The sequence below is a fragment of the Musca domestica genome, unplaced genomic scaffold, assembly GCF_030504385.1.
Source record: "Musca domestica strain aabys unplaced genomic scaffold, Musca_domestica.polishedcontigs.V.1.1 10, whole genome shotgun sequence".
In the NCBI taxonomy this organism is placed as follows: domain Eukaryota; kingdom Metazoa; phylum Arthropoda; class Insecta; order Diptera; family Muscidae; genus Musca; species Musca domestica.
The window spans coordinates 4043899-4071370 of record NW_026712115.1 but is presented as its reverse complement, the minus strand read 5'-3'; the positions used below and the strand labels follow the sequence as shown (position 1 = coordinate 4071370).

Genomic DNA, 27472 nt, shown 5'->3' with positions numbered 1-27472 from the left:
ATTAGTGACCGGCGAACTATTGATGCAAAAATTTTATTTCAATTAAATGGATATTTGAGATTTTTGTTTTAAATTTTGACAAGCACTTTTGAAACTAATTGAAAAATGCATTAAATTGCATAATTATTTGTTATGTATGCATCATAAGCTATACCAAGAATGATAATTAAATAAGTCAAAATCGGTCACAAATTTAAGGAATGGATAATGTATATTGAATATATTTAACATTTACAAGATCAGTTGAAACGTATCCTCATATCGTTGGCACAATTTTTTGTGTTATATATTTAGCAGATTATTTCAATTTAAAGAACTTAACAGTAAACAAGTAAAAAAGCGGTAAGGCCGGACCGAACTTTGAATACCCTCCACCATTTAGAACGAATTTGAAAATTTTCGAAAAAGATAACATTCGCCAAAAATTCTGTTAACATTTTTAAAATACCGAATATAGCTGTTATATTAGGGCCTGTACGACAAGCACCTACATAGGCATTGTTTGTCGCAAGCCATTACCATATTCAAATTCGAAACTTGAAATAAACGGTGAATAAAGTAGCCAAAATCATCAAAATACCATACACAGGGAGGTACCGTTATATAAGAGCTATACGAAGACCTGGACCTGTATAGACAATTTTCTGTCACAGGCTGTAGCTTCCATTACGAACTTCAAATACGACATCTCAAACTATTTCGGCGAGTATTGTACCAAAAGTCGTCAAAATAAAGAATATAAAGAGGTACTGATATATGGGGCCTATACGAACACCTGGACCTGCATAGGCAATTTTCTGTCACAGGCTGTAGTTCCCATTACGAACTCTAAATACGTAATTTGAAACTACTACGGTGAATAATGACGCTAAAATCATCAAAATACCGAATATTGGGAGGTACCGTTATATGGGGGCTATATGAAAACGTGGACCTACGTGGCCCATTTACGAACTTAACCTGCCTGCTGTAAAAATAAACATGTGTGCAAAATTTTAGCCTTGTACCTCAATTCGTTCCAAAGATAGCGTGATTACAACAGACAGACAGATTTTACGCTGATCAAGAATATATATACTTTGTTGGGTCTGACATGAGTATTTCGAGGAGTTACAAACGGAATGACAAAGTTTATATACCCTCCATAGTATGGTGGAGGGTATAATAAAAATCAATGGGCATTTATTTATTTCTGCCCCATATATAGATCACCATTGTAATTGTTTTACATGTCAAACACATCTTTGCAAAACACTTTCGAAACTTTGATTGAATGCTATTCGAAAAAACTCCCTAGTAAGAGGAAAGTCAAACAAAATAGATGTGCAGAAAAACCAGCGTAAAGTACAAAAAAACAGCATGAACTCCTTGGAGCTCCGTCATCATATCCGCCAATCTTCAATATTTGCTCCAGACCAACATCTTTTATGTAAGCCCTGAACATGGCATCATTTTATTGAAATTTTTTCTTGAATATCAATTAATGCACTTTTGATTCAAACCAATTAATCTGAAGTGTTCAAGGGATAAAAAAATAAAGCAACATATTTATAATTGTGTAACACGAATAAAAATATATACATGCAAAAACGGTTAAAATGTAGTAAAATTTTCTAGGGACTTTAATTAAGGGAAATTGTTATATGGAATATATGCTAATGCCTGTTCTATTAATTAAATAGTTTATTTAGGTAATCCCCTAAACCTTTTAAATACAGTAGCACTGCAGGACGGGTATAAAGTCCTAGCATGGTGATTGCATGTTTGATAGAGTTGTTGGTCTAGAGGCTCCCTCTAATATAACCTCTATATCGTTTATATCCTTTCTGACTTATTCTTGCTATGGAGTTCTACCCATTATGTAATGATTTGAGTGACTCCCATTAAATCGCTCGAGCAGTACTACCCGAAAGCCTGGGATAGTGACAATGTTGGACTCTTTGTCATGAAGCGGAACCATCTTGCAACATTCTAACAAGTTCACTATGAGCATTTTCAATATATACATTACTCGTTATTTTTTATACCACATATTCCTACACCAAATAGTGGTAAGCATGGTACGATAAAAATAAGGTAGGTTAACTTTGAAAAAATTGCAAGTATATAATTACTATCAAAACAATAAAAAAGCCCACAACTTGTTGCATTGATTTTTAATAAATAATTGAAAACTGAATATAAGGTTAAAATTTATTTTTAAAATCATGTTCTATATATCTCTGAAGGTTTGGTTCACTACAAAAGCTGTAGATTTTGTCGATGCATGCGTTGCAATAAGCATAGTGAACACATCGGAATTTGAATATTTTCTGAACATTTTTTTTTGTTATTGAAAAGAATATACACACACAAACAAATAAAATTGAGACATTACGCCAATAAAATAAAAAAAATTAAAATCATATGGTATCATAGTCCTACTTTGATTTTATTGTACCATGGTGGTAAGGGTATTATGTTACAAACAAATACATGTTTGTAACAGACAAAAGGAAACGAGATAGGCCCATAGTTACTTTTTAGGATCTTTATAGAGTCACTTTCTGAGTCGATTTAGGCATGTCAATTCATCTGTCCATGTATTTTTGTGAAGAAAATGCTGGTCGCATTTATTATCCGATTGAGATAAATTTTCCTAACAATATCTGCTTGGTCCAAGGACGAACCCTATTGAAATTGATAAGAATCGGTCCAAATTTAGATAAAGCTCCCACATATATCTTTTTTCGATATCAGGTTTATCGTACACAAATGGCTAATATCAGTCCAAATGAACTGCATCTTGGCAATTCCGACTGAATTCATCCTAGAAACAAGTACTTCATATTTGATGAAAATCGATTTAAACATAGCTACAGCTCCCATATTTATGTAGCAGATGTGGGTATAGTTCCCATATATATCTTTATCCGATTTCAGATTTATTGTGCACCAAATGTGTAATATTAGCCCAACTGGGATGGAATTTGTCACTTGCGACTAAATTAAGTCTATAAACAAGTCAAATTTGGTGAAAATAAGTTCATATATAACTATAACTCTCATATATATATTGTTCATCCCATTTGTTGAATTTGTCCTGCACAGCCGTAATATGTACTTCGTAGTAACCATATTCGGGGAAATATATCAAATACAGCTCGGAAATACCTTTGCCATATTGTATCGAAATCTGTTTGGATTTGGATGTAACACCCATATATATCTTTATCCGATTTCAAGTTAATTGTTAAATAGGTAATACAAGCCGGAATTGAAAAGGCATAAATGCCTCGGCAAATTAAGTAGAAATCGATTGTCAGGAAGATTGAGGAAGATATTCCGCTCATAAATATACTATAATTAAAGTTGATATTATTTAATTTCCACAAATTTCCCATAAAAACTCCCTTCTCCTACTGATACCCCTACAATTGCTTAAAATTAGCAAAGTCAAAATAATTCACAATCTCACAGGTTATTTAAAGCCCTTCTAGCCAATGGAGATTCAGAGTTTGTCTCATATTGGCAAAATTTAAGAATAATTAAATAATTTAAGTGAAGTTTGGTATATATATTTCGATGTGTAGGAGTCATCGTAGTATTACCAAACTTAAGTTATGCTTATTTCTTCCGGTAACTCACCCACAAATGTCGAAATTTTCAATTATTATATTTTCACAAGACTTAGTTCAGGATTCACCAGTTCAGGAAAACTCTTCACATTCAAATATTTTTATCAGAACATTCCCAACAATAAAATCTTAATTTTAATAAAGAAAAATAAAAAAAAATTGAAAATGTTAAATCAATGTCAGGTTTTCTTAAAACTTATCTCATCTCAATACTTCTTGTGTCTTTTTTTAGTTCCTCCCGGGTACAAGTTCAAAGATTTCCAAAGACAACAAACTTTAGTCAAACCATATATTGAGCATATACATGGCGGCAAACCGACTGATACTTTCCAACTTGTTTTTATACCCTGTATCAAATAATTGTCACTCCGTTTGTAACTTAACGAAATAATTACCTATGACCCTTGCAAGTACGCAAAGGGTGATTTTTACTGATATAGAAATAACATTGCGTACGTCAACGTAAATAATTAAAACAAAACCTTCAATACTAAAATTATGTTGTTTTCACGCTGGTTTTTAATATAAGATATTAATCCAAGATATTAATCAAAGTATATTCCAATTAAATCAACCATCCATTCGATGCTTCTAAATACCCCTTTCAATCTTTCATCTATACCTCCTTCGTCACAAAGACGACTGCTACCATCGCAAGAAACTCTATGGATTTCCTAAAATAATGCAAAGAACTGAGAATGAGGTGCAGGGTGCTACATTCCATATGAATTATCTCGTGGTTGCTATATTTTAGGCTTTTTCTTAGAATTTAAACATTTTCTAGAATAGTTCTGACACTATTCTATAGTTAAGACAATAAAAGTATGCTGTGCTCCAAGTACGTGTTGGGAAATAGTAATCTTATGAATTACGAAGCAAAATGTATATGCCCTTTGCAAATTAAACAGACACACACGCATTCTCGTGCAGTAAGCATTGTTTCGTGTTGATTATAAAAGCAGAACCTGTAACATTACAAAAGGCGAATATGCTAAGCAGCAGGATGTATTTTAAACATATTCTATTTTAAAGCATTCATTCAAAGCGACGAGAACAAACTAAAGTACCATCTTATAGTATCAACAAATGTGGAATGATGGAAAATTCAATGAATAATTATACAAAATCCACGTGGAAATATGGAGAGAACAGATACAAAACAGTTCGCGGAAAAGGTTAACAATGTTAAAATATGGCGAACAATTTTCGTCAATATAATACCAATAGAAGAATGTACTTAATAAAATGAGTGTAGTGGTCACAAACTCCCGATATGAATTTTAATCAGAAAGGTGTGAAGTCTAATAGTCCCAAATTTTAAAGAATTAATAAATTAGGATCATTTTCACATCACATCCCTTTTTGCAATTATTAAGTAAAGAAGAGGTTCCAAGAAGAGAGACCTGATGACATTTTTATATAAAGATATATATCGAAAATAAAATGTTCTGATAAGTCTTATTGCAAAATGTACGAAGAGACAACGAACACCCAATCTTTCTTTTCCTGGCAGTTGCAAATCTCGGAACACACCACAGTCAATTACACAAGGATAAGTTGGTTTAATAATTAAAAAAAATTATAAGAAGAATGGACCGATGTGTTCATTGATTCGTTGTGGGGGAGGTACCAAAAGGAGTGAGCCGATATCAACCGTATTCACATCAGATTTTGTGTTAGTAGAAATATTGAAATATATAATTATTCAAAATGGTGTGTGGGAAGTACCGGAAGGAGTTGTCCGATATATTTTGTCTTCACACAAAAGCTTGCATTGACAAAAATATTGGGATGTGCGAAATTTTAAGGTAGTCGGACTTTTTTTACATTTTTTTAAGAGTTATGATTATTCAAAATGTATGGAAGATACTTGATGAAGTGGGCCGATATTGAAGAAAATTGGATGATCATTTCTTGTCATATGAGGTAAATTATTTTCTATGAAAATGTACACCTTTTGGGGGATGTACAAGAAGGAGAGGTCTGATATTGCCCATCTCCGAATATTAAGATTTATGAAGTTTGGATAGAGGATACTCCCTATGAGTGTTACCGCGTGCATGACCAAATATCTGGTAAATATTTTCATTTGAAAATGTTCCACTTTCCTCTATGCTGCAGTTAAAATATAAACTATGTAGAATTTTTTTACCCCCAATTAAACACTGAACTTTTTTTAAACAAATACATATTTAAAGCAGCAAATCTTAAAAGACCAGAGCAATGTTATATGAGTTCATTCTTAGAGAGAAAACCTATTTCTGACATATAACAGTGAAAATAAATGCAATGAGATTTAATGCCAATGTGATTTAAAGTCTACATAAATGTTACTGGGCAAATATTTGACCAAAAATGTAAAATATTTCTTTGTCAGAATCAGACCACCAAATATTATTTGACAGTAAATGGAAAAACAGCTGATTTTAGGAAAACAAAATTATTTGCCAGGAAACAAAAAATTGACCATGGGGCAAATGTTTTGTAAGGTCAAACAAGGATAAATATCAGTTTAAAATATTGGCCAGCATTTTGTAATATGATGTTTAATGAATAGAACGACAAACGAATGCAATAAGTGGTTTTGTTTATTTGATATTTCTAATATTATATATTCCAGAACTGCAAGAATGTAAATGTTTTACTACGATAATCGATTTTCTCTTTATTATATCGAAAAAAATTGCTAAACTAGTAGATTCTTGCAGGTTCTGGAACAGGATATAGGTAGATGCATCTACGCTTGGCAACATTGATATGCAAAGATTTTGAAATGTTTTGACAAAAATAAGTAGATTTTTCGGAACAACTCAAGTTTAGTAAAAACTCTTCAATTTTTCCCAGAGGTAGGTAATGTAAAAAAGCTGTAAGTTCGGCCGGGCCGAACTTTAAATACCCTCCACCATTAGGTACAAATTTGGCAATTTCTAAAAAAAAATAAAATCCGTTAAAAATTCTGTTAAAATCTTAAAAATACCGAATGCCTATACGACGATCTGGACCTGCATAGGCAACTTTTGTCATAAGTTATTACAATATTTAAATGAGAAACTTGAAGAAAATGGCACATTTTCTGTTTTATGCTGCAGTATCTACGAACTTCAAATACGTAATTTGGAACGATTCCGGTGAATAATGTCGCTAAAATCATCGAAATACCGAATATCGGGAGGTACCGTTATATGGGGGCTATATGATCACTTGGACCTACATGGCCCATTTACGAATTTATCCTGCCTACTGGCAAAATATACATGCGTCCAAAATTTTAGCCTTCTATCTCAATTTGTTCGAAATATAGCGTGATTATAACAGACAGACAGACAGACGGACAGACACACAGACAGACAGACGGACATGGCTAAATCGTCTTAGAATTTTACGCTGATCAAGAATATATATACTTTGTTGGGTCTGACATGAGTATTTCGAAGAGTTACAAATGGAATGACAAAATTAATATACCCTCCATAGTATGGTGGAGGGTATAAAAAGGTTTATTTCGCGCAAGAATGTAAATGTTTTACTACACAGTTTGATCAAACAATTTCATGGGGAAAATATATTATACGAATGTGAACATGTGTCAAACATGTTTTCCCATAGCACTATTTGACGCTGTTTATTGGCTGCTTGAACAAACAAAATCTGTCAAATATTTCACTGTAATGTGAAGATCGAATTAACTCTGTATGAATTTAGCATTTGTTCAGTCAAATATGGGAAAACAAATTTCGATCAAATATTTGCCCAGTGTGACCGTACCTTTAGTAATTAAATTGCCCTAAGAATATAGCCACGTACGATCCCCTTTACAGTACCATATCTCTTTTATTTCCAATTATATTTTTTACTGAAAAGAGTATTTATTATATTTAACTAAAACTGAAAATTAGCATCAGATATATGGCCTACAAATATCTTTTTACATATTTTACCCTTTTATATAAATTATTAGTACTACATACATAAAATGTTTAAAAGTAGGGATTTAAAGGGTTTTGTGTTGATAGTAATATATTTAATATTGACGAGTCACCTATATACAATTATGAGTGAGCTGAAAAATGTTAAATATGCTAACAATTCCGTTTGATTCATATACAGAAATTAAACCAGTAAGGAAAGCCCAAAAGTCGGGCGGGGCCGACTATATGATACCCTACACCACTATGCATATTTAGTAGAGCTCTCGTAAAAAGGTTTATACAGAGCATTTCAGAACTCTATGAGATATTTGGTACAAAATCAAAATCTATCTAATTCTATCGTGCATTTTACGAACTATAGCTATATCTGAACTGATTTTCACCAAGTTTGATGTATTTGATTCTAGGCTGAATTCGGTCAGATGTGCCAAAACCCAGGATATTTGGGCTGATATTGGACATTTGGTGCGCAATCAACACGAAATTGGATGAAGATATATATAGAAGGTATATCCAAATCTGAACCGATATTTGTAAAACTGAAAAAGAAAATATTTCTTGGCTGCATCTGATACCAAATATTATTCTTGTATCGTACATTTTTCGAATTTGAGGGACTTAAAGTACAAATCGGATGAAAGCTATATATAAGAGCTATAGCTGTATCCGATCGATTTTCACTAAATTTGATGTACTTGCTTCTAGACTACCAAAAGTCAGGTCATTTGAGCCGGTATTAGCCATTTGCTGCACATTTAATCCGAAATCGGATGAAGATATATTTGGGAACTATAGCTATATCTGAAACGACTTTTACTAAAATTGGTGTCCTTGCTTCTAGGCTGAATTTGGCCAGATATGCCAAAATTCATGCCATTTCGGTTGATATTGGCCATTTGTTGCACAATTAACACGAAATCGGATGAAGATACATATGGGTGCTATATCCAAATCTGAACAGATTTTGATAAAATTAAAATCGACTACTTTTGGGCTTTATCTGATATCTGGTACCAAATATCATTCCTGTGAAGAGTATGCTATGCTATACTATATCCAAATCTTATATCTGGTACCAAATATCATTCCTGTGAAGAGTATATTACGAATGTAAGGGACTTAAAGAACAAATCGGATGAAACATATATATGGGAGCTAGAGCTATATCTGAACCGATTTTTACTAAAATGTGTGTACTTGCTTATAGGTTGGTTTCGGTCGGATTTGCCAAAATTCATGCCATTTGGGCTGATATTGGCCATTTGATGCACAATTAACACGAAATCGGATGAATATATATATGGGAGGCATATCCAAATAGGAACAGATTTTAATAAAATTAAAATCAACTATTTTTGGGCTTTATCTGATATCTGGTACCAAATATCATTCCTGTGGAGTGCATATTACGAATGTGAGGGATTAAAGACGAAATCGGATGAAACATATATATGGGAGCTATAGCTATATCTGAACCGATTTTTACTAAAATTGGTGTACTTGCTTATATGCTGGTTTCGGTCGGATTTGCCAAAATTTATGCTATTACGGCCATTTGGTGGAAAATCCCCCGAAATCGGATGATGATATATATGGGAGCTATATCCAAATCTGAACCGATTTCGATAAAATTTTAAACAGTTATTCCTGTGCTCCATCTAATACCTGGTACCAAATATCACGGTTGTGGAGTGAATATTACGAATGTAAAGGACTTAAACACTAAATCGGATGAAACATATATATGGTTGCTATATCTATATCTGAACCGATTTTCACTAAATTTGATATACTTGCTTCTAGGCCGAACACGGTTGGGTGTGCCAAAATTCAGGTAATTTGGACTGACAGCGGACATTTGGTGCACATTTAACCCGAAATCGGATGAAGATATATATGGGAGCTATATCTAAATTTGATCCGATTCTCACCAATTTCAATAGGGTTCGTCCTTGAGCCAAAAAAATATTGTTTGGAAAATTTCATCTCAATCGGATAATAAATGCGACCTGCATTTTGTTCACAAGAATACATGGACAGACGGACTGACATGCATAAATCGACTCAGAAAGTGATTCTATGAAGGTTCTCAAAAGTAACTAGGGTTCTATCTCGTTTCCTTCTCCATGTTACAAACAAATGCACAAAGACATAATACCCTTACCACTATGTGGTGTAGGGTATAAAAAGGAAAATTAAATGTGGCTGTTCTGAAATGTTAATACATTTTTACACGAAAAATAAAAATGAATAAAATCTATCCGAATGCACCCATATTTTTTATGTGCTGACAATCCTAAATGCCAATTTGCCTGTAAAATGTCTAAAAGGGGACTAAATCATTCATAATAAATACAACCTCTGTAGTGAAAATAAGTAAAAAAGCAGTAAGTTCGGCCGGGCCGAATTTGAATACCCTCCACCATTTGAAACGAATTAGAAAATTTTCAAAACAAAAAAAAAAATAAAATAAAATCCATTAAAAATTCAGTTAAAATCTTTAAAATACCTAATATTGCCCATATATGGGGAATATACGATATTGTGGACCTATATAGACAAATCTATGTCTGGGGGTAAATCACTCAGAAGGGATTCCTTGTGTGGAGCTTCAGACAATTCCGTTGAAAAATGTGGCTAAAATGATCAAAATACCGAATATCGGGAAGTACCGTTATATAGCGGATATACGATATCGTGGACCTATATGGACAATTCTTTTTCAGGGGGTAAAGTACTCACAAGGAACTCCTTGTGTGGAATATCAGACAATACCATTGGAAAACGTGGCTAAAATCATCAAAATACCGAATATCGGGGGGTACCGTTATATGGGGGATATGCGACATCGTTAACCTGAGAAGAGAATTCTTTGTCAGGGAGTAAAGTGCTCACAAAGAACTCCTTGTGTGGATTTTCAGACAATTCCGTAAAAAATGTGGCTAAAATCATCAAAATACCGAAAATGGGGGGGTACCGTTATATGGGGGATATAAGATATCGTGGACCTCTATACACAATTCTTTTTCAGGGGGTAAAGTACTCACAAGGAACTCCTTGTATGGGTTTTCAGACAGCTCCGTTGAAAAATGTATCTAAAATCGTCAAAATACCGAAATTCGGGTGGTACCGTTATATGGGGATATACGATATCGTGGACCTATATAGAAAATTCTCTGTCAGGGGGTAAAGTACACAGAAGGGACTCCTTGTGTGGAATTTCAGACAATACCATTGCAAAAGTAGCTAAAATTAACAAAATACCGAATATCGGGGGGTTCCGTTATATGGGGGATTTACGATCTCGTTAACCTGTGAAGATAATTGTCTGTCGGGGAGTAAAGTGCTCACAAAGAACTCCTTGTGTAGAATTTCAGACAATTCCATTAAAAAATGTGGCTAAAATCATCAAAATACCGAATATCGTGGGGTACTACACGATATCGTGGACCTATACAGATAATTCTTTTCCAAGAAATAAAGTACCCACAAGGAACTCCTTGTGTGGATTTTAAGACAATTCCGTTAAAAATGTTCACAATACCGAATACTGGGGGGGCGTTATATGGGGGATATACAATATCGTGGACCTTTATAGTTAATTCTCTTTCAGGGGGTAAAGTACTCACAAGGAACTTCTTTTTTGGAATTTCAGACATTTCCGCTGAAAAATGTAGCTAAAATCATCAAAATACCGAATATCGGGAAGTACCGTTATATGGGGGCTACACGATATGGTGGACTTCTATAGACAATTCTCTTTCAGGGGGTAAAGTACTCACAAGGAACTTCTTGTGTGGAATTTCAGACAATTCCATTAAAAAATGTGGCTAAAATAATCAAAATACCGTTATATTGGGGCTATACGATATCGTGGACCGATATAGCCCATCTTCGAACTTGACCTTTCTGCAGACAAAAGACAGATCTGTGCAACATTTAGAATTTTACGCTGATCAAGAATATATATACTTTGTTAGGTCTAAAATGATTATTACGATGAGTTACAAACGGAATGACAAACTTAATATACCCTCCATCTTTTATACCCTTCACCATAGTATCGAGGGTATAATAAGTTTGTCATTCCGTTTGTAACACCTCGAAATATACATTTTAGACCCCACAAAGTATATATATTCTTGATCAGCATAACATTTTATGTCGATTTAGATTCTTTGTCTATCCGTCTGTCCGGCTGTGGAAATCACTCTAGCTTCCGAACTAATTGAAGTAGATTGATAAAATTTTACTCAAATGTATATTATGTCTGTAGGACTTTAGGTATTGAAAATGGGCCATGTAGGTATAGTCCCCATATAACGGTACCCCCCGATCGGTATTTTGATGATTTTAGCGATACTTTTCACCGGAATTGTTTCAAATTTGGTATTTGAAGTTCGTAATGAATACTATAACCTAAGACGGAAAATTGTTTGTGCAGGTCCATGTCTTCATATAGCCCCCATATAACGGTACCTCCCGATATTCGGTATTTTCAAGATTTTAACAGATTTTATGGTTTTTGAGAATTGCTAAATTCGTTCCAAATGTTGGAGGGCATTCAAAGTTCGGGCTGGCCGATCTTACAGCGTTTTTACTTGTTGTTTTTAGATTTTCGATTACAAAAAATCACTTCACAGAAAACTGCAATGAAACAGTGGGCGGTTTTGAACACGTTAATTGCAAAATTACTCTAATGCAAACATTGTAACTTTATATCCATTAAATTCATATGCCGAATTATTATCTTTCGGAATAATATTTAATAGTTAACTTTAATAATTCCAAACCCACCGTTTTATATTTTTTAATTCATGAAATATTTACAGTCTCAACAGATGCGAATATCGATGATAAATACATGAAGGGGAAACAAATCACAGAACAGAGGATAATACTTCAAAGGTTTCGGTTTCAATGATGGCTTGTCAATCATGAAGGAATTCGATGAAGGTTTCACCAGTTCATTGTCAGTTCGCTTGTTCACTTTTTACAAGTTGAAAGAACGTATATGATGCTTAATCACATTAAAGGTAAACAGTTTAAAATTAGACGGATTATAAAGGTCATTGAATTTGAAGTTAGATCAGGAAAAGCAAATGCCAGTAAACTTATTTCGCGAAAAAAATGTTTAAAATATTCAGCTTCAAATTTCACAATCAGTGTTTTAGAAGAAATATTAACATAGAAATGGAAACGTTGGCGTAGAGGCGTAAAAATTTGATTAAACACATTTCATTTTTTTTCTTTGATTTCGAATAATGTTTTTTAAGTTATCCTAATTGATACTTTAAACGGACAATGCAGACGTTTATAACATTTATGTTTACATGTTTTCGGGAGTATTTTGTAATTTATACAAAAATTCAAACATTTTCATTAATGTCGTCAACAGTAATATGAGCATACATAATTTATTTCAATAAAATTAAAAAGTTTTTGGAAACATCTGAAGCAAAAACCTTGAAATTTTGCACGACGGTAATACTTGGTGTGTAGACGTGTGAAAAGGCTTGGATTTCGAAAATTCGAACTAAAAGGGTGCGAAAAGTACTCAAAAGTTATTTACAATATAATACCCTGTATGGACGAACGAAATGTAAAAATTTGAAGTTTTTACACACTCCACCGTGTTAGGAGGTTATATTAACTTTGTCATTCCGTTTGTAACATCCCCAAACTCATAAACTAGATATATTCAGGATCATAAGTCGATTTAACGATTCCCGTCTGATGATGCACTATGTCAAATTATGTGGGCTGTAATTTGACATAGTGCTTAAAAATTTGGTAGAACAATTTGTATTATGTTTATATGTTTTCAGGAGTATTTTTGTAATTTGTACAAAATTATTCAAAAGTAATTATTAATGGCGAATAATGAACATTACGGTTGTGTCTGACCTGTTATCATTAATAACTTATCTCTTAAAATAACCTACTCAGATGCAAAAATTTTAATTGAGCTTTCAGGTATCAAATATCTAAGAGTATATAAGCAGACTTTCGTTTGACGAAAAGCCAAAACCCAGTCGAATTCTTGGCCGCCTTTTTCTGGTTTCATGCCACCTAAAAGTATGCAATGATGCTTTAGAGTAGTTTTGTGCGTTGGTGATATATATCAAATTCCAAGTAAAAAAGGTGTATCTCTTTAAATTCTACAAATAAATAAATTCAACAATGATATAATAATAATATTTGATATTTAGTTATTGTATTCGACCTTTATTTTAAATTATTTCAACTGTAAGTTTACTAAAATTGAGCTCGAGGTCTTTGTTATTTTTATACCCTCCACCATAGTATGGAGGGTATATTAAGTTTGTCATTTCGTTCGTAACACCTCGAAATATACATTTTAGACCCAACAAAGTATATATATTCTTGATCAGCATAAAATTCTGCTGATCAATGTCCGTCCGTCTGTCCGTCTGTCAGTTTGTGGAAATCACTCTAGCTTCCAAACGAAATGAAGTAGGTTGATAAAATTTTATTCGCCGGACCGAACTTTTAATAACCTTTTTTTTGTAATTGTTGATATTAATATCATACAAGTACATAATTTAATAATACAAAAAAGGAATGCTTAAAATATATAACTCTTAATTTGAGGTTAATTACCTTAATTTCACAAGTTGTATCATATCGTTTAATATTTCCGTTTGACATTTGGCATAACGGTACGTGGGTAATTAATAACTAACATACACTCAGCGTGAAACCACCAACCACATAAATGAATAATTAATGATTAAACTATTTTATTTATTACAAACTGTCCAATTCAATACTACAAGCATATTGTTCTTCTTTCCGTGTTAATCTTTTTTTGAAGGTTACACAAAAGCAAACATAAGGAATATTTAAAAAATAATTAAGCAAGGCTTTACATAACAGAGAACTATTTTTAAATTTGTAGTTTTACTGCCAACGCCTGACATTATGGCATTTTCTCATACCGACAAAAAAGTTTAAATGTTATTTAGATGTATGGATCTAAAAAAAAATGAGCCTAAGACAATGAAAAATTATATTCTATATATCGACTCCTCATAGGTGCCCTCCTAAAAATAATCTCCATTGAAACGCAAATCAACTAAAAATTTTAAAAATTCAATTAAACATATCTCATATAATTTAATGTTCACACACTTTCCATATATGTTCATTTACATGCTCATACGTTTGTTTCAAAAGAAGGACATCTCACAGTATGGTTGAAAAAGGCCGATGGCAATATTGTGGTTATTGTTCTTTCTTTGTCTTTTCATGTTGAATTCGGAGAATATGCTTCCAAAACGTCTCCTGTTGCCTCCATAGTTAGAATGCTGTTGAACACACAAGCAAAGGGTGTACGCCAATAATAAATTCATATCTATTTATGAGGGGCAATTTTGGCATATTGCAACCAGTTACATATCTGTTTCTGCATAAGCTCCACAAAGATGACGGAGGCAACGTATAGAAGAAGTAGAATATACAACATGTAAAGAATGCGGGCCAGTGATTGTTTCAAAGCATAAAAAGTTAACTGTTTTCTGCTACCATTTTATTGTCATTTCTCTTTTTTAGTGATGCTACCAGATTTCGAGAAATTGAGATTTTGGTTAGTCGAGGAAGTAATAAAACTAAACACTGAATATAGTATTTAGAAAATATATTCAGATGTGCAAAAGCTTTCGGAATATCTAGCACTGATTCCATAGTTTCTATAGCTAATAATGTTTAAAAATTTGAAGCGGTATTAGATGGATTTTTGATGGATTTTTGAACCTGGCTTATTCACGATATAGGCAATTCAGATATCGTCGGATACTCATTTGGCATTTTTATAACGGTTTTGAGCAATTAGCTGAGATACACAAATTTTATCCTATAGTGGCAAAAATATTGAGACTTGTGAAATCGAGAACTAGACCAATATGAGGTGTAGACCGATGTAGACAATTTTCGCATATAAGTTTGGCGACATTTTGGGATTAATTTTAGTTCAATATGAGCTGAAATTATTCAAAATTTTACTTGAAAAGTGGACGGATGTTGTCAATATTTTCACTTTACCTATGCCCTATATAAAAGATTTCATGTACGAAACTACAATTACCTGGGATACTGCCTTTAATTTATGTGTGGTATATGATTTTTGTTTTTTATATCCTACAATACTATGTGTTGGGGGTATTATAAGATTGATTTGGCCAAAAATTATGTAACACCTCGAAATATTGGTTTCCCACATAGGAAAGTATATATGGATCTTCCTATCTCGCCGAGTTGAGTCGATCTAGCTATGTATAACCGTCCGTCCGTCTGTCCCTGTTAATTTTTAATCACGCTACAGGTCGAAATTATGGCCCGATCTTCACAAAATTTAGAATGGAGGTGGGGGTAGAGCCAAAATAGAACCCTATTTCTTTTGGAGATGATCGCATAATATTTAGGGGTTGATGTGGACCAAAAACTGAAAAATGTCCAGATTTTGCAGTTGCTCTACAAGTCGCAATTATAGACCAATTGAAGCAGATGTTAGCATGGGGCTAGAGCTTGGGCTGGGCAGAAACCTTCCAATTCGGATAATATTTAGTGGATGAAAAAGACAATAACATTTGTGTTAAATAAAAGTCAAAATTTCCATTAAACCCCGAATATATATAATTCAGAATTGGCATAAAAGTATAAAATCTAAATCTAAAAAAATCGCATAAAAATATACCAATAATGATAACGTCATAGATTTTATATTTTGTAGTATTTTGTGACATTTTTTATTTTTTCATATTTTTTATTGCATGCGATTTTTTCAATTTCACTTATAATACTGAAGTGTATGTTTTGTAATATTTTTTCACCTTACAACACAGATTGGGGTTATTATATACAGATTGCAATTATCGCCCGATCCTCACGAAATTTTTCACTAGGGTTGGTTTAGGCTCCGAAGAGCTAGACCTATTGTTTTTAAAGCTGTCTGCAAAATATTTAGGGGTTGAAATGGAAAATGTTCCTGATTTTGCAACGGACAAGAAATCTCGCATGAAGTGGGAGGTTGGGACAGCCGGTAGAATGGGCTACTATTTTTTTTTTTTTTTTTTTTTTTTGAAAAAAAAACAAGCATTACTTAAAGGCGATATCCGAAATACACAAAAGGAGAACATCAGGCTTATTTATGCTGAATTTGTTGACGAATATAGCCAAATATCTTAGACAAGCAAATCAAATAGATGAGTCTAAATTTGGAGATACAGAGGGGCCTCTTGCTTTCGGAGATGATCGCAAAATATTTAGGGGTACAAAAGATACAAAAACCGAGTGGATAAATATTTGGCAAATGTCTCCGGTCAAAATGCTAAGGGAAATATCTGGGCAGTGCTCCGTGACATAGTTTCAAAAGCGAAATCTTCCAAAATGGGTTTGAACATAAGGGGGTTTCTAACATATTGTAGTATTGTTGGGTATTACATGGTTGGCGCCGCACGACTATAGTCTTTGCTTATTTGTTTGGAAAAAAATTGTTTCATTTTGTGGGGAGATAACTCATCTTTACTCAAGATTCTATGGTAATATAAATATTGGAATAGCTTAAATAGACCTTTCGAATATTTGATAGTTCTGATTATGCGAAGTGACGCATTTGATAAGACAATTTGGACCTATGTGGACATTTCTTTTCAAAGATGTTTTATGTCCGTGGGAAACTAAATTAACCAATTTATAGTAAACTCATTTCAAAAATGTGACTACAACCCACATAATACCCTTCATCTGGTTGTACTTTTGTATGGCGGCTATAACAAATCGTAAACTTATATGTCCCATTGCAATATCAAATATTTGTACACCTACCTCATTCCGTTCGGAAACAAGGGTTATTTCAACAGGTTGGCAGACAGGCGAATGGACATGGCTAAGTCGACATGATTCTAAGGTTGATCAAAAATATATGTACATTTTTTATTTCGAGAAATTACAAATCTCAATATAAAAAAATGTATGATGTAAGGTATCAATACCTTGCATCCTTAGTACTCCCTATTCTCACAATCTGGCAACGTCTTCGACCAGCCATAAAGTTGTTCAATAACTTCGACGATGATGGTTTTTCTGTTTTAACGTTGTTGCAAAGGTGACATCCAATGTCTGTGAAACTTCTTCCTCTACTCTAGTTATGAACGTTACAGATGCTCGAATGCACTGTCACATAATAAGAAACTAGCAAGGATATGTCGCATATACACACTGTGAGATGGTTTTGTATGCGGAATAGCAGTTTTCACATGATAATGGACTGTTGGCACCACCCGTCAATTTTTATATCTGTTAACTGTTTTCATATGGGTTATTCCACACAAAACTTTGAGTAATTAATTTAAATATTAAGATGGCAAGCTGTATATATTTCAATGGTTTAAATTGCAAATGTCTTGATTGATGTATAATAATAATCCAGGAGTGCTCCATACCATAACCCTAATTACACTAATTAATTTTCTTTTTCATCTTTGCAATGAAAACTACCGGTAACTCAATTGCCAATATTAAAATAAATATCTACACCAACCTCATGCTCATGTTCATTCTCAGTGGTATCCACTCTTCATTTTAATAGACTATGCTGATTATTATTCATTAAAGTGAAAGTAAAATAGTACAATACACAGTGCATCTATAAATGCCACAAATATGTATTGAATAACTAATGAATGCGATGCCACCATACGTATGTATAAAATAACTAGACAGTGACAATTGTAAATTCAGTACAAATAGGGTTTTCCGTGTAAAGCAAAATGAAATTCCCACTTAAATGTTCACACAAAATAGGGTTGCTTTTGGTATTTCGCTCATTCCCATAAAACCCTTAAAATTTATTAAGAAGATCAATATCTCTCTTTGTATACCCTTAGCCTAAATCCGTTTAATATGATATATTCAGAATATTGACCCGAAGGTACCAAATGATAAACTTTGCATCTGACCTAAGTGTGATATAAAAATTACGACGTCCAAAGTTTGGACTATAACAACTACTTTTTCCACTTTATAAGAGATATGTGCAAGGTGGCGCAAAAGTAATCCACCTATAAGAAATTGCAATAAATTTTACGATTAGCCCCTAATCTCAGTTCTGTTTAGACATTTTTGTAGTAAACGCAAGCGAAATATGTACATGTTAATAAACAATGTTACGCTACCGTGCTCCAGAATGCAGAATATTGGTGACTATTTAATCACCACCAAGAAAAATATTATTTTTATCAAAAATAATCATGAGTGATAGGGTCCATTTCCATTTTAGCGGCTACATAAATAAGCAAAATCTACGCTTCTGGGGCACTAAAAATCCGCGTGTAACCCACAAAGAGCTATTACATCCGCTCAAAGTCACTGTAGGGTTTGCTGTTTTCGGTGGAGGAGTCAGCGGACCTTGTTCCTTCGAAGACGTTGCGGGCCAAACGGTTACTGTGAATGGTAAGCGCTACAAGTAAATAATAACGATTTCTTTCTGCCGCAACTTAATGAATTGGGATTGAAAAACATGTGGTTAAAACAGGACGGTCCAACGCCATACACTGAACGTGCCACAATCGTTATGCTGAAGGATGCATTTCCCGGGCGCCTAATCTCCCGTTTTCGCGATTTGCACCGGCCAGTAAGATCGCCTGATTTGACCGTTCGTGGGTTTATATCAACAAGCCTTAGACTCTTTCAGCTGTTAAAAACAATATCCGTCAAGAATGTGAGAAGCTGTCGCCGGAAGTTTTGGCCAAAGTGATGGGAAATGCCATAAAAAAGGGCTTAAATGACAATAAACTGTAGCGGCGACCATTTATGTGATAAATAATCCACAAGATTTTCATTTTTTTGAATTACAGCCAAAAAAATCGGAAGATTACTTTTGCGCAACCTTGTATATGAATATTTATTTATTTGGAATATAATATGCTTTTGTGAGGAGGTACCAGAAAAAGTCTATCGATGTATTGCATTTTCATATAAAAATTTTAATATTTTGTTGGGAAGGAGAGTTGACCGACATATACCATATTTACTTTTGAGCTAAAAAATTGCGATACACCATGTTTCAAAAAACACGCCGACTATTTCGAATGTATAAGGGTTATAAATATCCAAATTCTCTGGATATCTATTTGGTGACAATATTGTGATACACAAAATTCTTAGAAAATATTGAGATGTGTGTTGCTAAAAAAAAATTATAGGGTAGGTCGAATATAGCCGAGGTATCGTTATGTGCGGGCTATTAGAAGACGTGGACCTGCACATACAATTTTCTGTCACAGGCTGTAGTATCCATTACGAACTTCAAATACCAAATTCGAAACAATTAGGGTGAATAATGTCGCTAAAATCATCAAAATACTGCATATTGGGAGGTATCGTTATATGCGGGCTATATGTAGTATCTATTACGAACTTGAAACAGGTACCATTATAAGGGGGCTTTACCAAAACGTGGACCTACATGACACATTTTCAATACCAAAAGTCCTGCAAATATAATACACATTAGAGTAAAATTTAATCAACCTACTTCATTTCGTTCTGAAGCTAGGGTGATTTCCACAGACGGACAGACGGACGCATATCTCTAAATCTACATAGAATTTTATGCTGATCAATAGAATTTAGAATAGATGATAGAATTTTATGTTAGTGGGGCCTAAAATGTATACTTCGAGGTGTTACAAACTCCATACCATGGTGGAAGGTAAAATAATTTTGTAGAATATTTTAACTTGTTACAATGTCGTTTAAAAGGGTATTTTAATTAAGAAAAGGGTCCCTCTTTCTGACTCGCTTGAAGTTTAAAACTTTTTACCAAAGTAACTTTGGTATTTTGATACATTCCATTAAATTTTTATCCGAACTTTTAAAAAAATATGGAAGAGGGGGGAACTTTTTCCCTCTATTAAGGTTGTATTCTTAGTTCTACTTTCATAATCTGCCGACTTTTCCGTTTAATTATTTTTTGTGCTGCGCAGTGTTACAAAAGTCTCATCCACACAAGCTGTTTAAATTTAGGTCGGAAGTTGTTGTTCTTTGCTATATTTCAATTTCCGTTCATAAAAATATCAGATTGAATTTATTCAACTTCATTGAATTTATTCAATAGCATTTGGATCATTGACTGTTATATCCGCAAATTTGAACTTATATATTTTATTATATCTCTAATTTATAGTATCTATATATGGTTTTTTCTAATTTAGTAATTGGTTTTCATTTGCTGCCGTGTGGTATGCACCAAATAATATTAACACTTGAGTTAATAAGATTTTTCCATTTTCTAATAAATTACAAATTCTTTTATTCCTACACTCTAGCTAATTTGATTACTATTCACCATTCATCTCTCTTCGTTTATCTTTTCATCATCTCTTGGGTATTATAATAATATTTTGCTTTCTATCGTTTTGTTCCTCAGTACTCAATGCAAATTTGATAAGATTTCCAATAATTTTGTTATTTGCATTTTCACTTTTACTGTATAGACATCAAATACCTCAAATCAATAATAAAATTATCAGTTAAATAATATATCAGTGATTAGGTTTCCTTGACACTCAAATGCAGGTCTTTTATTCCCATATTTCGATACTTTTGTACGTATGAGTGTGCACATGCATAGCATTCCTGGAAAATAAACAATGCTATAATTGTCAAAAATGCTTGCAACTCAATATCTGTGTAAATTTCAAATCAATTAACAAAATTAAACACACACATTTCGAAGTGAGAGCAAAAGAAGAAACTCAATTGGGACAAATTGAAGAATGATAAGTAGCTTGTACTTCAAATAATGTATTTTTTCAGATTATTTGATACAAAACGCCATTGCTGAAAGAAAGAAATATTTATGACATTGAAGAAATATTTATGACATTACTCACAGATATGTCGAATAATATACTGCATATATCGGCTTATATTAAACACCAATAACTAAAATCAATTTTGTAATTTTTTTCATTAATCTATAAAATTTAACACCTGGCATTTGATCTCGCTTTCAATTTTGCACAATTTAAATGCACCAGCAAATTTAAACATGCAAACGTTCGGACATATCATAAAATGTGTTAATAACAAGCCAAATGTAATAGCAAATAAATAATGTGTCTGACTTTTTGACCACAAAATGTAATTTCCGTTAAAAGTCAAAAATGGCCAAAATCTCCGCTTTCCCTGACAAGCACTGTCGAAAAGTATTCCCACAATGGCTTGTTTTTGGTGGTATCCAATGCTGATTGTGTATCCTGACTTAACTGATATGGTTCTCTGCCATTTGTTGGAGTTAATGGACATGAAAAGAGGGAAGTGATAGTTATTATTCCATTTGGATGTTGGTGATAATTGTTGATATATGAAGGACAAACGCAATATATACATATGTATTTTTCCTTCATATATTTCATATAAAGTGCTATAATCATAGTACAATGAAAAAAGGTAACCTCATTTCAAATTAGCATTCCCAGCTCTGCATTTTCTGTAATTTACCTTGTCAAATTTCAATGCATAAAAACAGTTCAATGAGATGTTGTCAATTGTATAATTTAAAAAAATTGTAAATATATGATTACATGACTTTACCTTCTTAGATCTACCATGGCTATAATTAACAAATAAATATTATTTGGTGTTGTCAACCAATAGTTGACTTACTCAAGCAGCCCATGACTTAAAAGTACATTTTTTGAAATTACCCATCCATAATAATAATTGGAAAAATTTTATGTTAACATATCTTCCATTATTCTCCTAAGGAGTGGAAAAATATAATTTAAGATGATAAGGCCATATAATAACATTTGTCCCTTTGGATTCAATATAACATACTTTACTATTTTCGGCTAGGAGTAACGTATATTTAAAAGTTTTTGAATGAATAACAAACCTTTTTGGTCCAAAAAAATAATATTTACACTAGAAAGTACTCACAGAAAATATATCTTTTAGGATCACTGAATACCCTAATTAAATGTAAGAGAGTGGCAGGATGCCGACAGATAGGTAGTCTTAGCATATTGTGGGTGTCATGCTTAAGTGCGACATATTACTTTTTCTCATTTTAAGACAAATGCATTTAAAATAATTTGACTGGAAAAATTGTATCGATTTTGCCGTATTTTTTGGTATTTTGATACTCTTTTAAATAATAGAAACAAGTAAGCAAAGGCTACAGTCGTACGGGGCCGATAAAAAGTTTTTGAATGAGTAACCAAACTATTTGGTCCAAAGAAATAATTTTTTGCCTGAAACTAAATTTTGAAGAGTATAGAAACTTTTCTTTTCAAAGCATTCCGAAAATATAAATTATAGGATCACCGAATATCCTAATTAAATACAAGAGAGTGACAGAATGCCGACAGATAGTCTTAGTATATTGTGGGTAGCATGATACCCACAATATACTAAGACTATCTATCTGTGTGCGACATATTCAATTTTCTTATTTTAATTTGTATTTGATTTGTAAAACAAATAGATGAAACTTTTGTAAATTGAACATCATATTTCAGTTTATAAATTTAAATTATATGGCTTGGTTTGTGAGGGCCACAATACATTTTAATTCGATTTTTGTAAAATAAAAGATGAATTTCGATAGAAACAGAAACAAGTAAAAAAGCAGCCGGGCCGAACTGTTAATACCTTGCATCTTTAAAGGAAAAATATCCAAAAAATTCTGCGAAAAATATCGCTCGGGCGTAGTCCCATCTCGAACTTTAAAAACGAAATTTGAAACAATTCCAGTATCATCAAAAACAAATAGAGTTGGCATTATATGAAGGCTATGTGAAGACGTGGACTTGCATGTGCAATTTTTGTCATAGGATGTAGTACCGTTAAATGTTAAAAATGTCGTTAAAATCATCAAAATACCGTATATCGGGGGTATCGTTATATGGGGGATATACGATATCGTGGACCTATATGAACAATTTTCTTTCTAAGTACCTTAGAAGGAAACACTTGTGTGGATTTTCGGATACTTCCATTGAACATTTTTTCTAAAATCATGAAAATACCGAATATCGGAGTGTACCGTCATATGGAGGCTATGCGATATCGTGTGCCGATATAGCACAAATATATAACTTGACCTGACTGCTGACAAAAGACTGATTGGTGCAAAATTTTAGCTTCCTATCTTAATATGCTTTGGCTCTAGCACGATTGCAACAGACGAACATACGGACGGATATAGCTAAATCGACATAGAATTTTACTCTGATCAAGTATATATACTTCATAAGGTCTAAGCTTATTATTTCGATGAGTTACAAACGAAATGACGAACATAATACTCCCTCCATACTATGTACGGAGGAGGGTTGATATATCTAAGGTCTAAAACCGTAATTTCGACCACAAACTTTTTGGCCATATTTGTAGCTGAAAGGATGAGTGTAGTAAAAATTACAACTGTAGTCAACATGTTATTCTCCCAGAAACTTCTATCTACCTTTCAAACACTTTTTGAACTGCCCCACAAACCCAGAGTTCATTGGAACGGTGAAACTTCCAGTTATTATAATATCTGCGCAATAAATTTAACTTTGATCGTATGTGAATGTGTTTTTCAAATTAATAGTTTGATATCAGAAGTTTTGAAAATCAATTAAAAGAACTATTTTCATTTATACAAACAGGTAAATACATCCTATAAGAACTTCATTACCAAGTAAATGCAATACAAATTGTAAGTTATTATTAAGACACAATATTTGAGAATTTATGATATCAAATTGAATTACAATTTAAAATGTCATGTTATTTGTTTTGTTAATTTAAATAAATTCACATATTATATACATTTTCCATAAACATATGTATTTATTAAATATTTTTTTTTTTGTTTAAGGTTTGTTTAAAAATAAAGAACAGTGTTGGCTTTTTTGTTCGGGATACCATAGCATTTTGCAACATGAACACTGTTCTATTAATAGACAAGGCACGGTCGACGAAGGGGTTTTTTTTGTAACACACAAAACCAATTTACATGGTTATGCTACTTCGTTCAGGTAGAACGAAAGCATAACAAGCGGAGGAAGATGTAAATGTTTATAAGTGCGGTTGTAAGATTTAGAAGATTTTCCGAAAGAATTTTAGTTTTATTTAATTCTTTGGTTCCTCTTCTATTGAGCTTACGATCACTTGGGTAAAAAAGGTTTTTTTTTTGTCATAGAAATTATTTTTAAAATAACTTCTGGGGAGAATATCCCGGACAAAAAAACAAGGGAACTGATGAGGATTGGTGGCTCTTTCCGAAACCTAGGTATTCCCTGCCTTAGCCCCTGGTAAACATTACCATCGTTCTCCACTAATAAACAAACGTTGTTTTTATAAAAACAACAACTAAAGGGATGAAGCCTGACCATTTTGCAACAACAAATTGTTATTAAATTTTTTTAACAAGTCAAACGTCAAAAAAAACTATTCGTAAATATTATATTTTAGAAAATGTTCTAAAAAAGCAAGAGTTACGAAGTTGTCATCATATAGTCCATATAAGTAGACATATTCATTTCGCACCCATATATAGTAATCGCTGAATTTAATTATGACGTAGGTCTTTATGACATTTCTAAAATAAATTTATTGTAAGTTAGAACTACAAAGACAAAAAGTAAGTACCAAAAGATATATACCCTCATCATTTATCCACTTATTTATGTATCCCTTAATAGACATTGATATAAAAGAGCCCACACTTAGTACAAATATTGTATTTAGTACATGTACTAAAAGTATTTTATTTTACTACAGTTTTACACTTCTATGGCAAGAATATTTATATTTTACACGTAGGTCCCTATTGATATAAGAAGATTTGTGCTAAAAAAGTACTAACATGAGAAGAAGCTGTTATTTCGGAAGGGCCAAACTTAGAATACCCTCCACAATTTGGAAGGAATTTGCAAATTTGCAAAAGATTCCGCTGAAAAATACTTTTAAATTCTTAAAAACACTGAACACACGAAGTTACCGTTTTTATGCGGCCTATGCTAGGACGCAGATCTGTATATGCAATTTTTGTCATAGGCCGTTACGATATTCAAATATGAAACTTGAAATAATTTCGGTAAATAATTTCGCTAAAATCATCAAAATATTGAATATATGTAGGGTGGTGGTGCTATATGGGGGCGCTACGAAGACGCGGACCTGTATGAGCAATTTTCTAGTAAAGGATGTATTACCCATTAAAATTCCAAATTTGAAACATTTTTGTTGAAAAGTGTGGGACCGACATAACTTAGCTAATTTCTTACTTGTTGTACCCTGCAACACTATGTGTTGGGGGTATTATAAGTTTGATTGGGCCAAAAATTATGTAAACCACGAAATATTGGTTTCCCACATATGAAAGTATATATGGATCTTCCTGAGCTGAGTCGATCTAGCTATGTATGTCCGTCCATCCGTCTGCCCGTCTGTCCATGTTAATTTGTAATCACTCTACAGGTCGCAATTATGGCCTGATCTTCACGAAATTTAGAATGGAGGTGGGGCTAGGGTCAGAATAGAACACTATTTCTTTTGGTTGATTTTGCAGTTGCTCCACAGGTCGCAATTATAGACCAATCAAAGCGGAAGCATGGGGCTAGAGCTTAGGGCTGGGCAGAAGCCTTAAAATTTTGATGGTCATCGGGTAATATTTAGTGGGTGCAATAGGCCACAAAACATTGTATTAAATAAAAGTCAAATTTTCCATTAAACCGCGAATATTTTTAATCCCGGAGACATCACAAATACACGTAAAGGTCAATTCTGACCGTTACGTATAAGCCGATAGTAAATATATCGGTTATATATTGCGAAATATATACAATGTGTATATAAAAAGGTAGGGGAATGCCCTCTTGACATAAAAGTATAAAATCTAAAAAAATCGCAGAAAAATATGCCAATAATAATGTTAATATAGATTTTGTAGTATTTTGTGATATTTTTTTTTTTTTTTATTTTTTCATATTTTTTATCGCATGCTATATTTTCAATTTGACTTTTAATATTTTGTAAAATTTTTTCACATTAGAACACAGTTTGCGGATATTATATAAGTATTGCAAATTTGGAGATACAGAGGGGCTTCTTGCTTTTGGAGATGATTGCAAAATATTTATTTCAAATTAACCAAAAACAGAAATGTTTTTCCGATCACACAATTGAAGCCAATCGACATGCCTGTGAAGAGAGTTAAGGACAGGGAAGAATTCTTGCATTTTGGATGACTATTCAATTATATTTAGCTGTAAAATGGACTACAACCACTAACAGCCCCTAGCCCTAGTCCCTAGTCAAAATCTTAATTTCAAAGCGAAATCTTCCAATATGGATTTGGACATAAGGGGGCTTCTAACATATTGTAGTGTTGTAGGGTATAACATAGTCGGTCCCGCACGACTATAGCCTATGCTTACTTGTTTAATATGAGTTTGTAACCTGTAATGAAAAAATCTTTCAATTCAATATTGATATTTTCGCAAAATGTTAAAGGTTTATCACTGTTTCCGAAACAGGCTACATCTCGACGATAATTCATTTAACATTATTGAAATAATCCCTTTGTCCGAAGTCTGTTAGCCACAATACCATCATATGGTTTGCTTCGTGGGACTTTCTAGTCTGTATATTATTTATATTATTTCCATTAGTTTTTGCCCTTCTTGCACTTTTACACTACACAATCACTTTATAGCTGTGAATGACTAAAACCTCACAGAGAAAAAGTAGCGGAAATTCAAACGGCAATCGTCATCAACACCATTGTCAATAATATCTCCCAGGTCCTTAGTAAGCGAATATAATGAAAAACAAAATATGCATTGAAATATAAATAGGATTCTATTAGTGGGTCAATGCTTAAAACAGACGATGTTATTAAAATAC

At 32.9% G+C, this 27472-nt stretch overlaps 1 long non-coding RNA gene across 2 annotated transcripts in view; it reads left to right on the top strand.

Annotated features, from left to right (window-relative positions):
- The window catches only part of LOC131803849 (uncharacterized), a 57572-nt gene extending 43871 nt beyond the window's left edge, over positions 1 to 13701 (top strand). The window contains exons 3-4 of one of the 2 annotated variants that reach the window (XR_009342800.1): positions 12379 to 12582; positions 13523 to 13701. This is a non-coding gene — a long non-coding RNA (uncharacterized LOC131803849). Of the gene's footprint in view, positions 1 to 12378; positions 13004 to 13522 lie in introns of those variants that run through there. The other variant, XR_009342799.1, reaches the window with a different exon arrangement.
- Positions 13702 to 27472: the final 13771 nt, after the last annotated feature.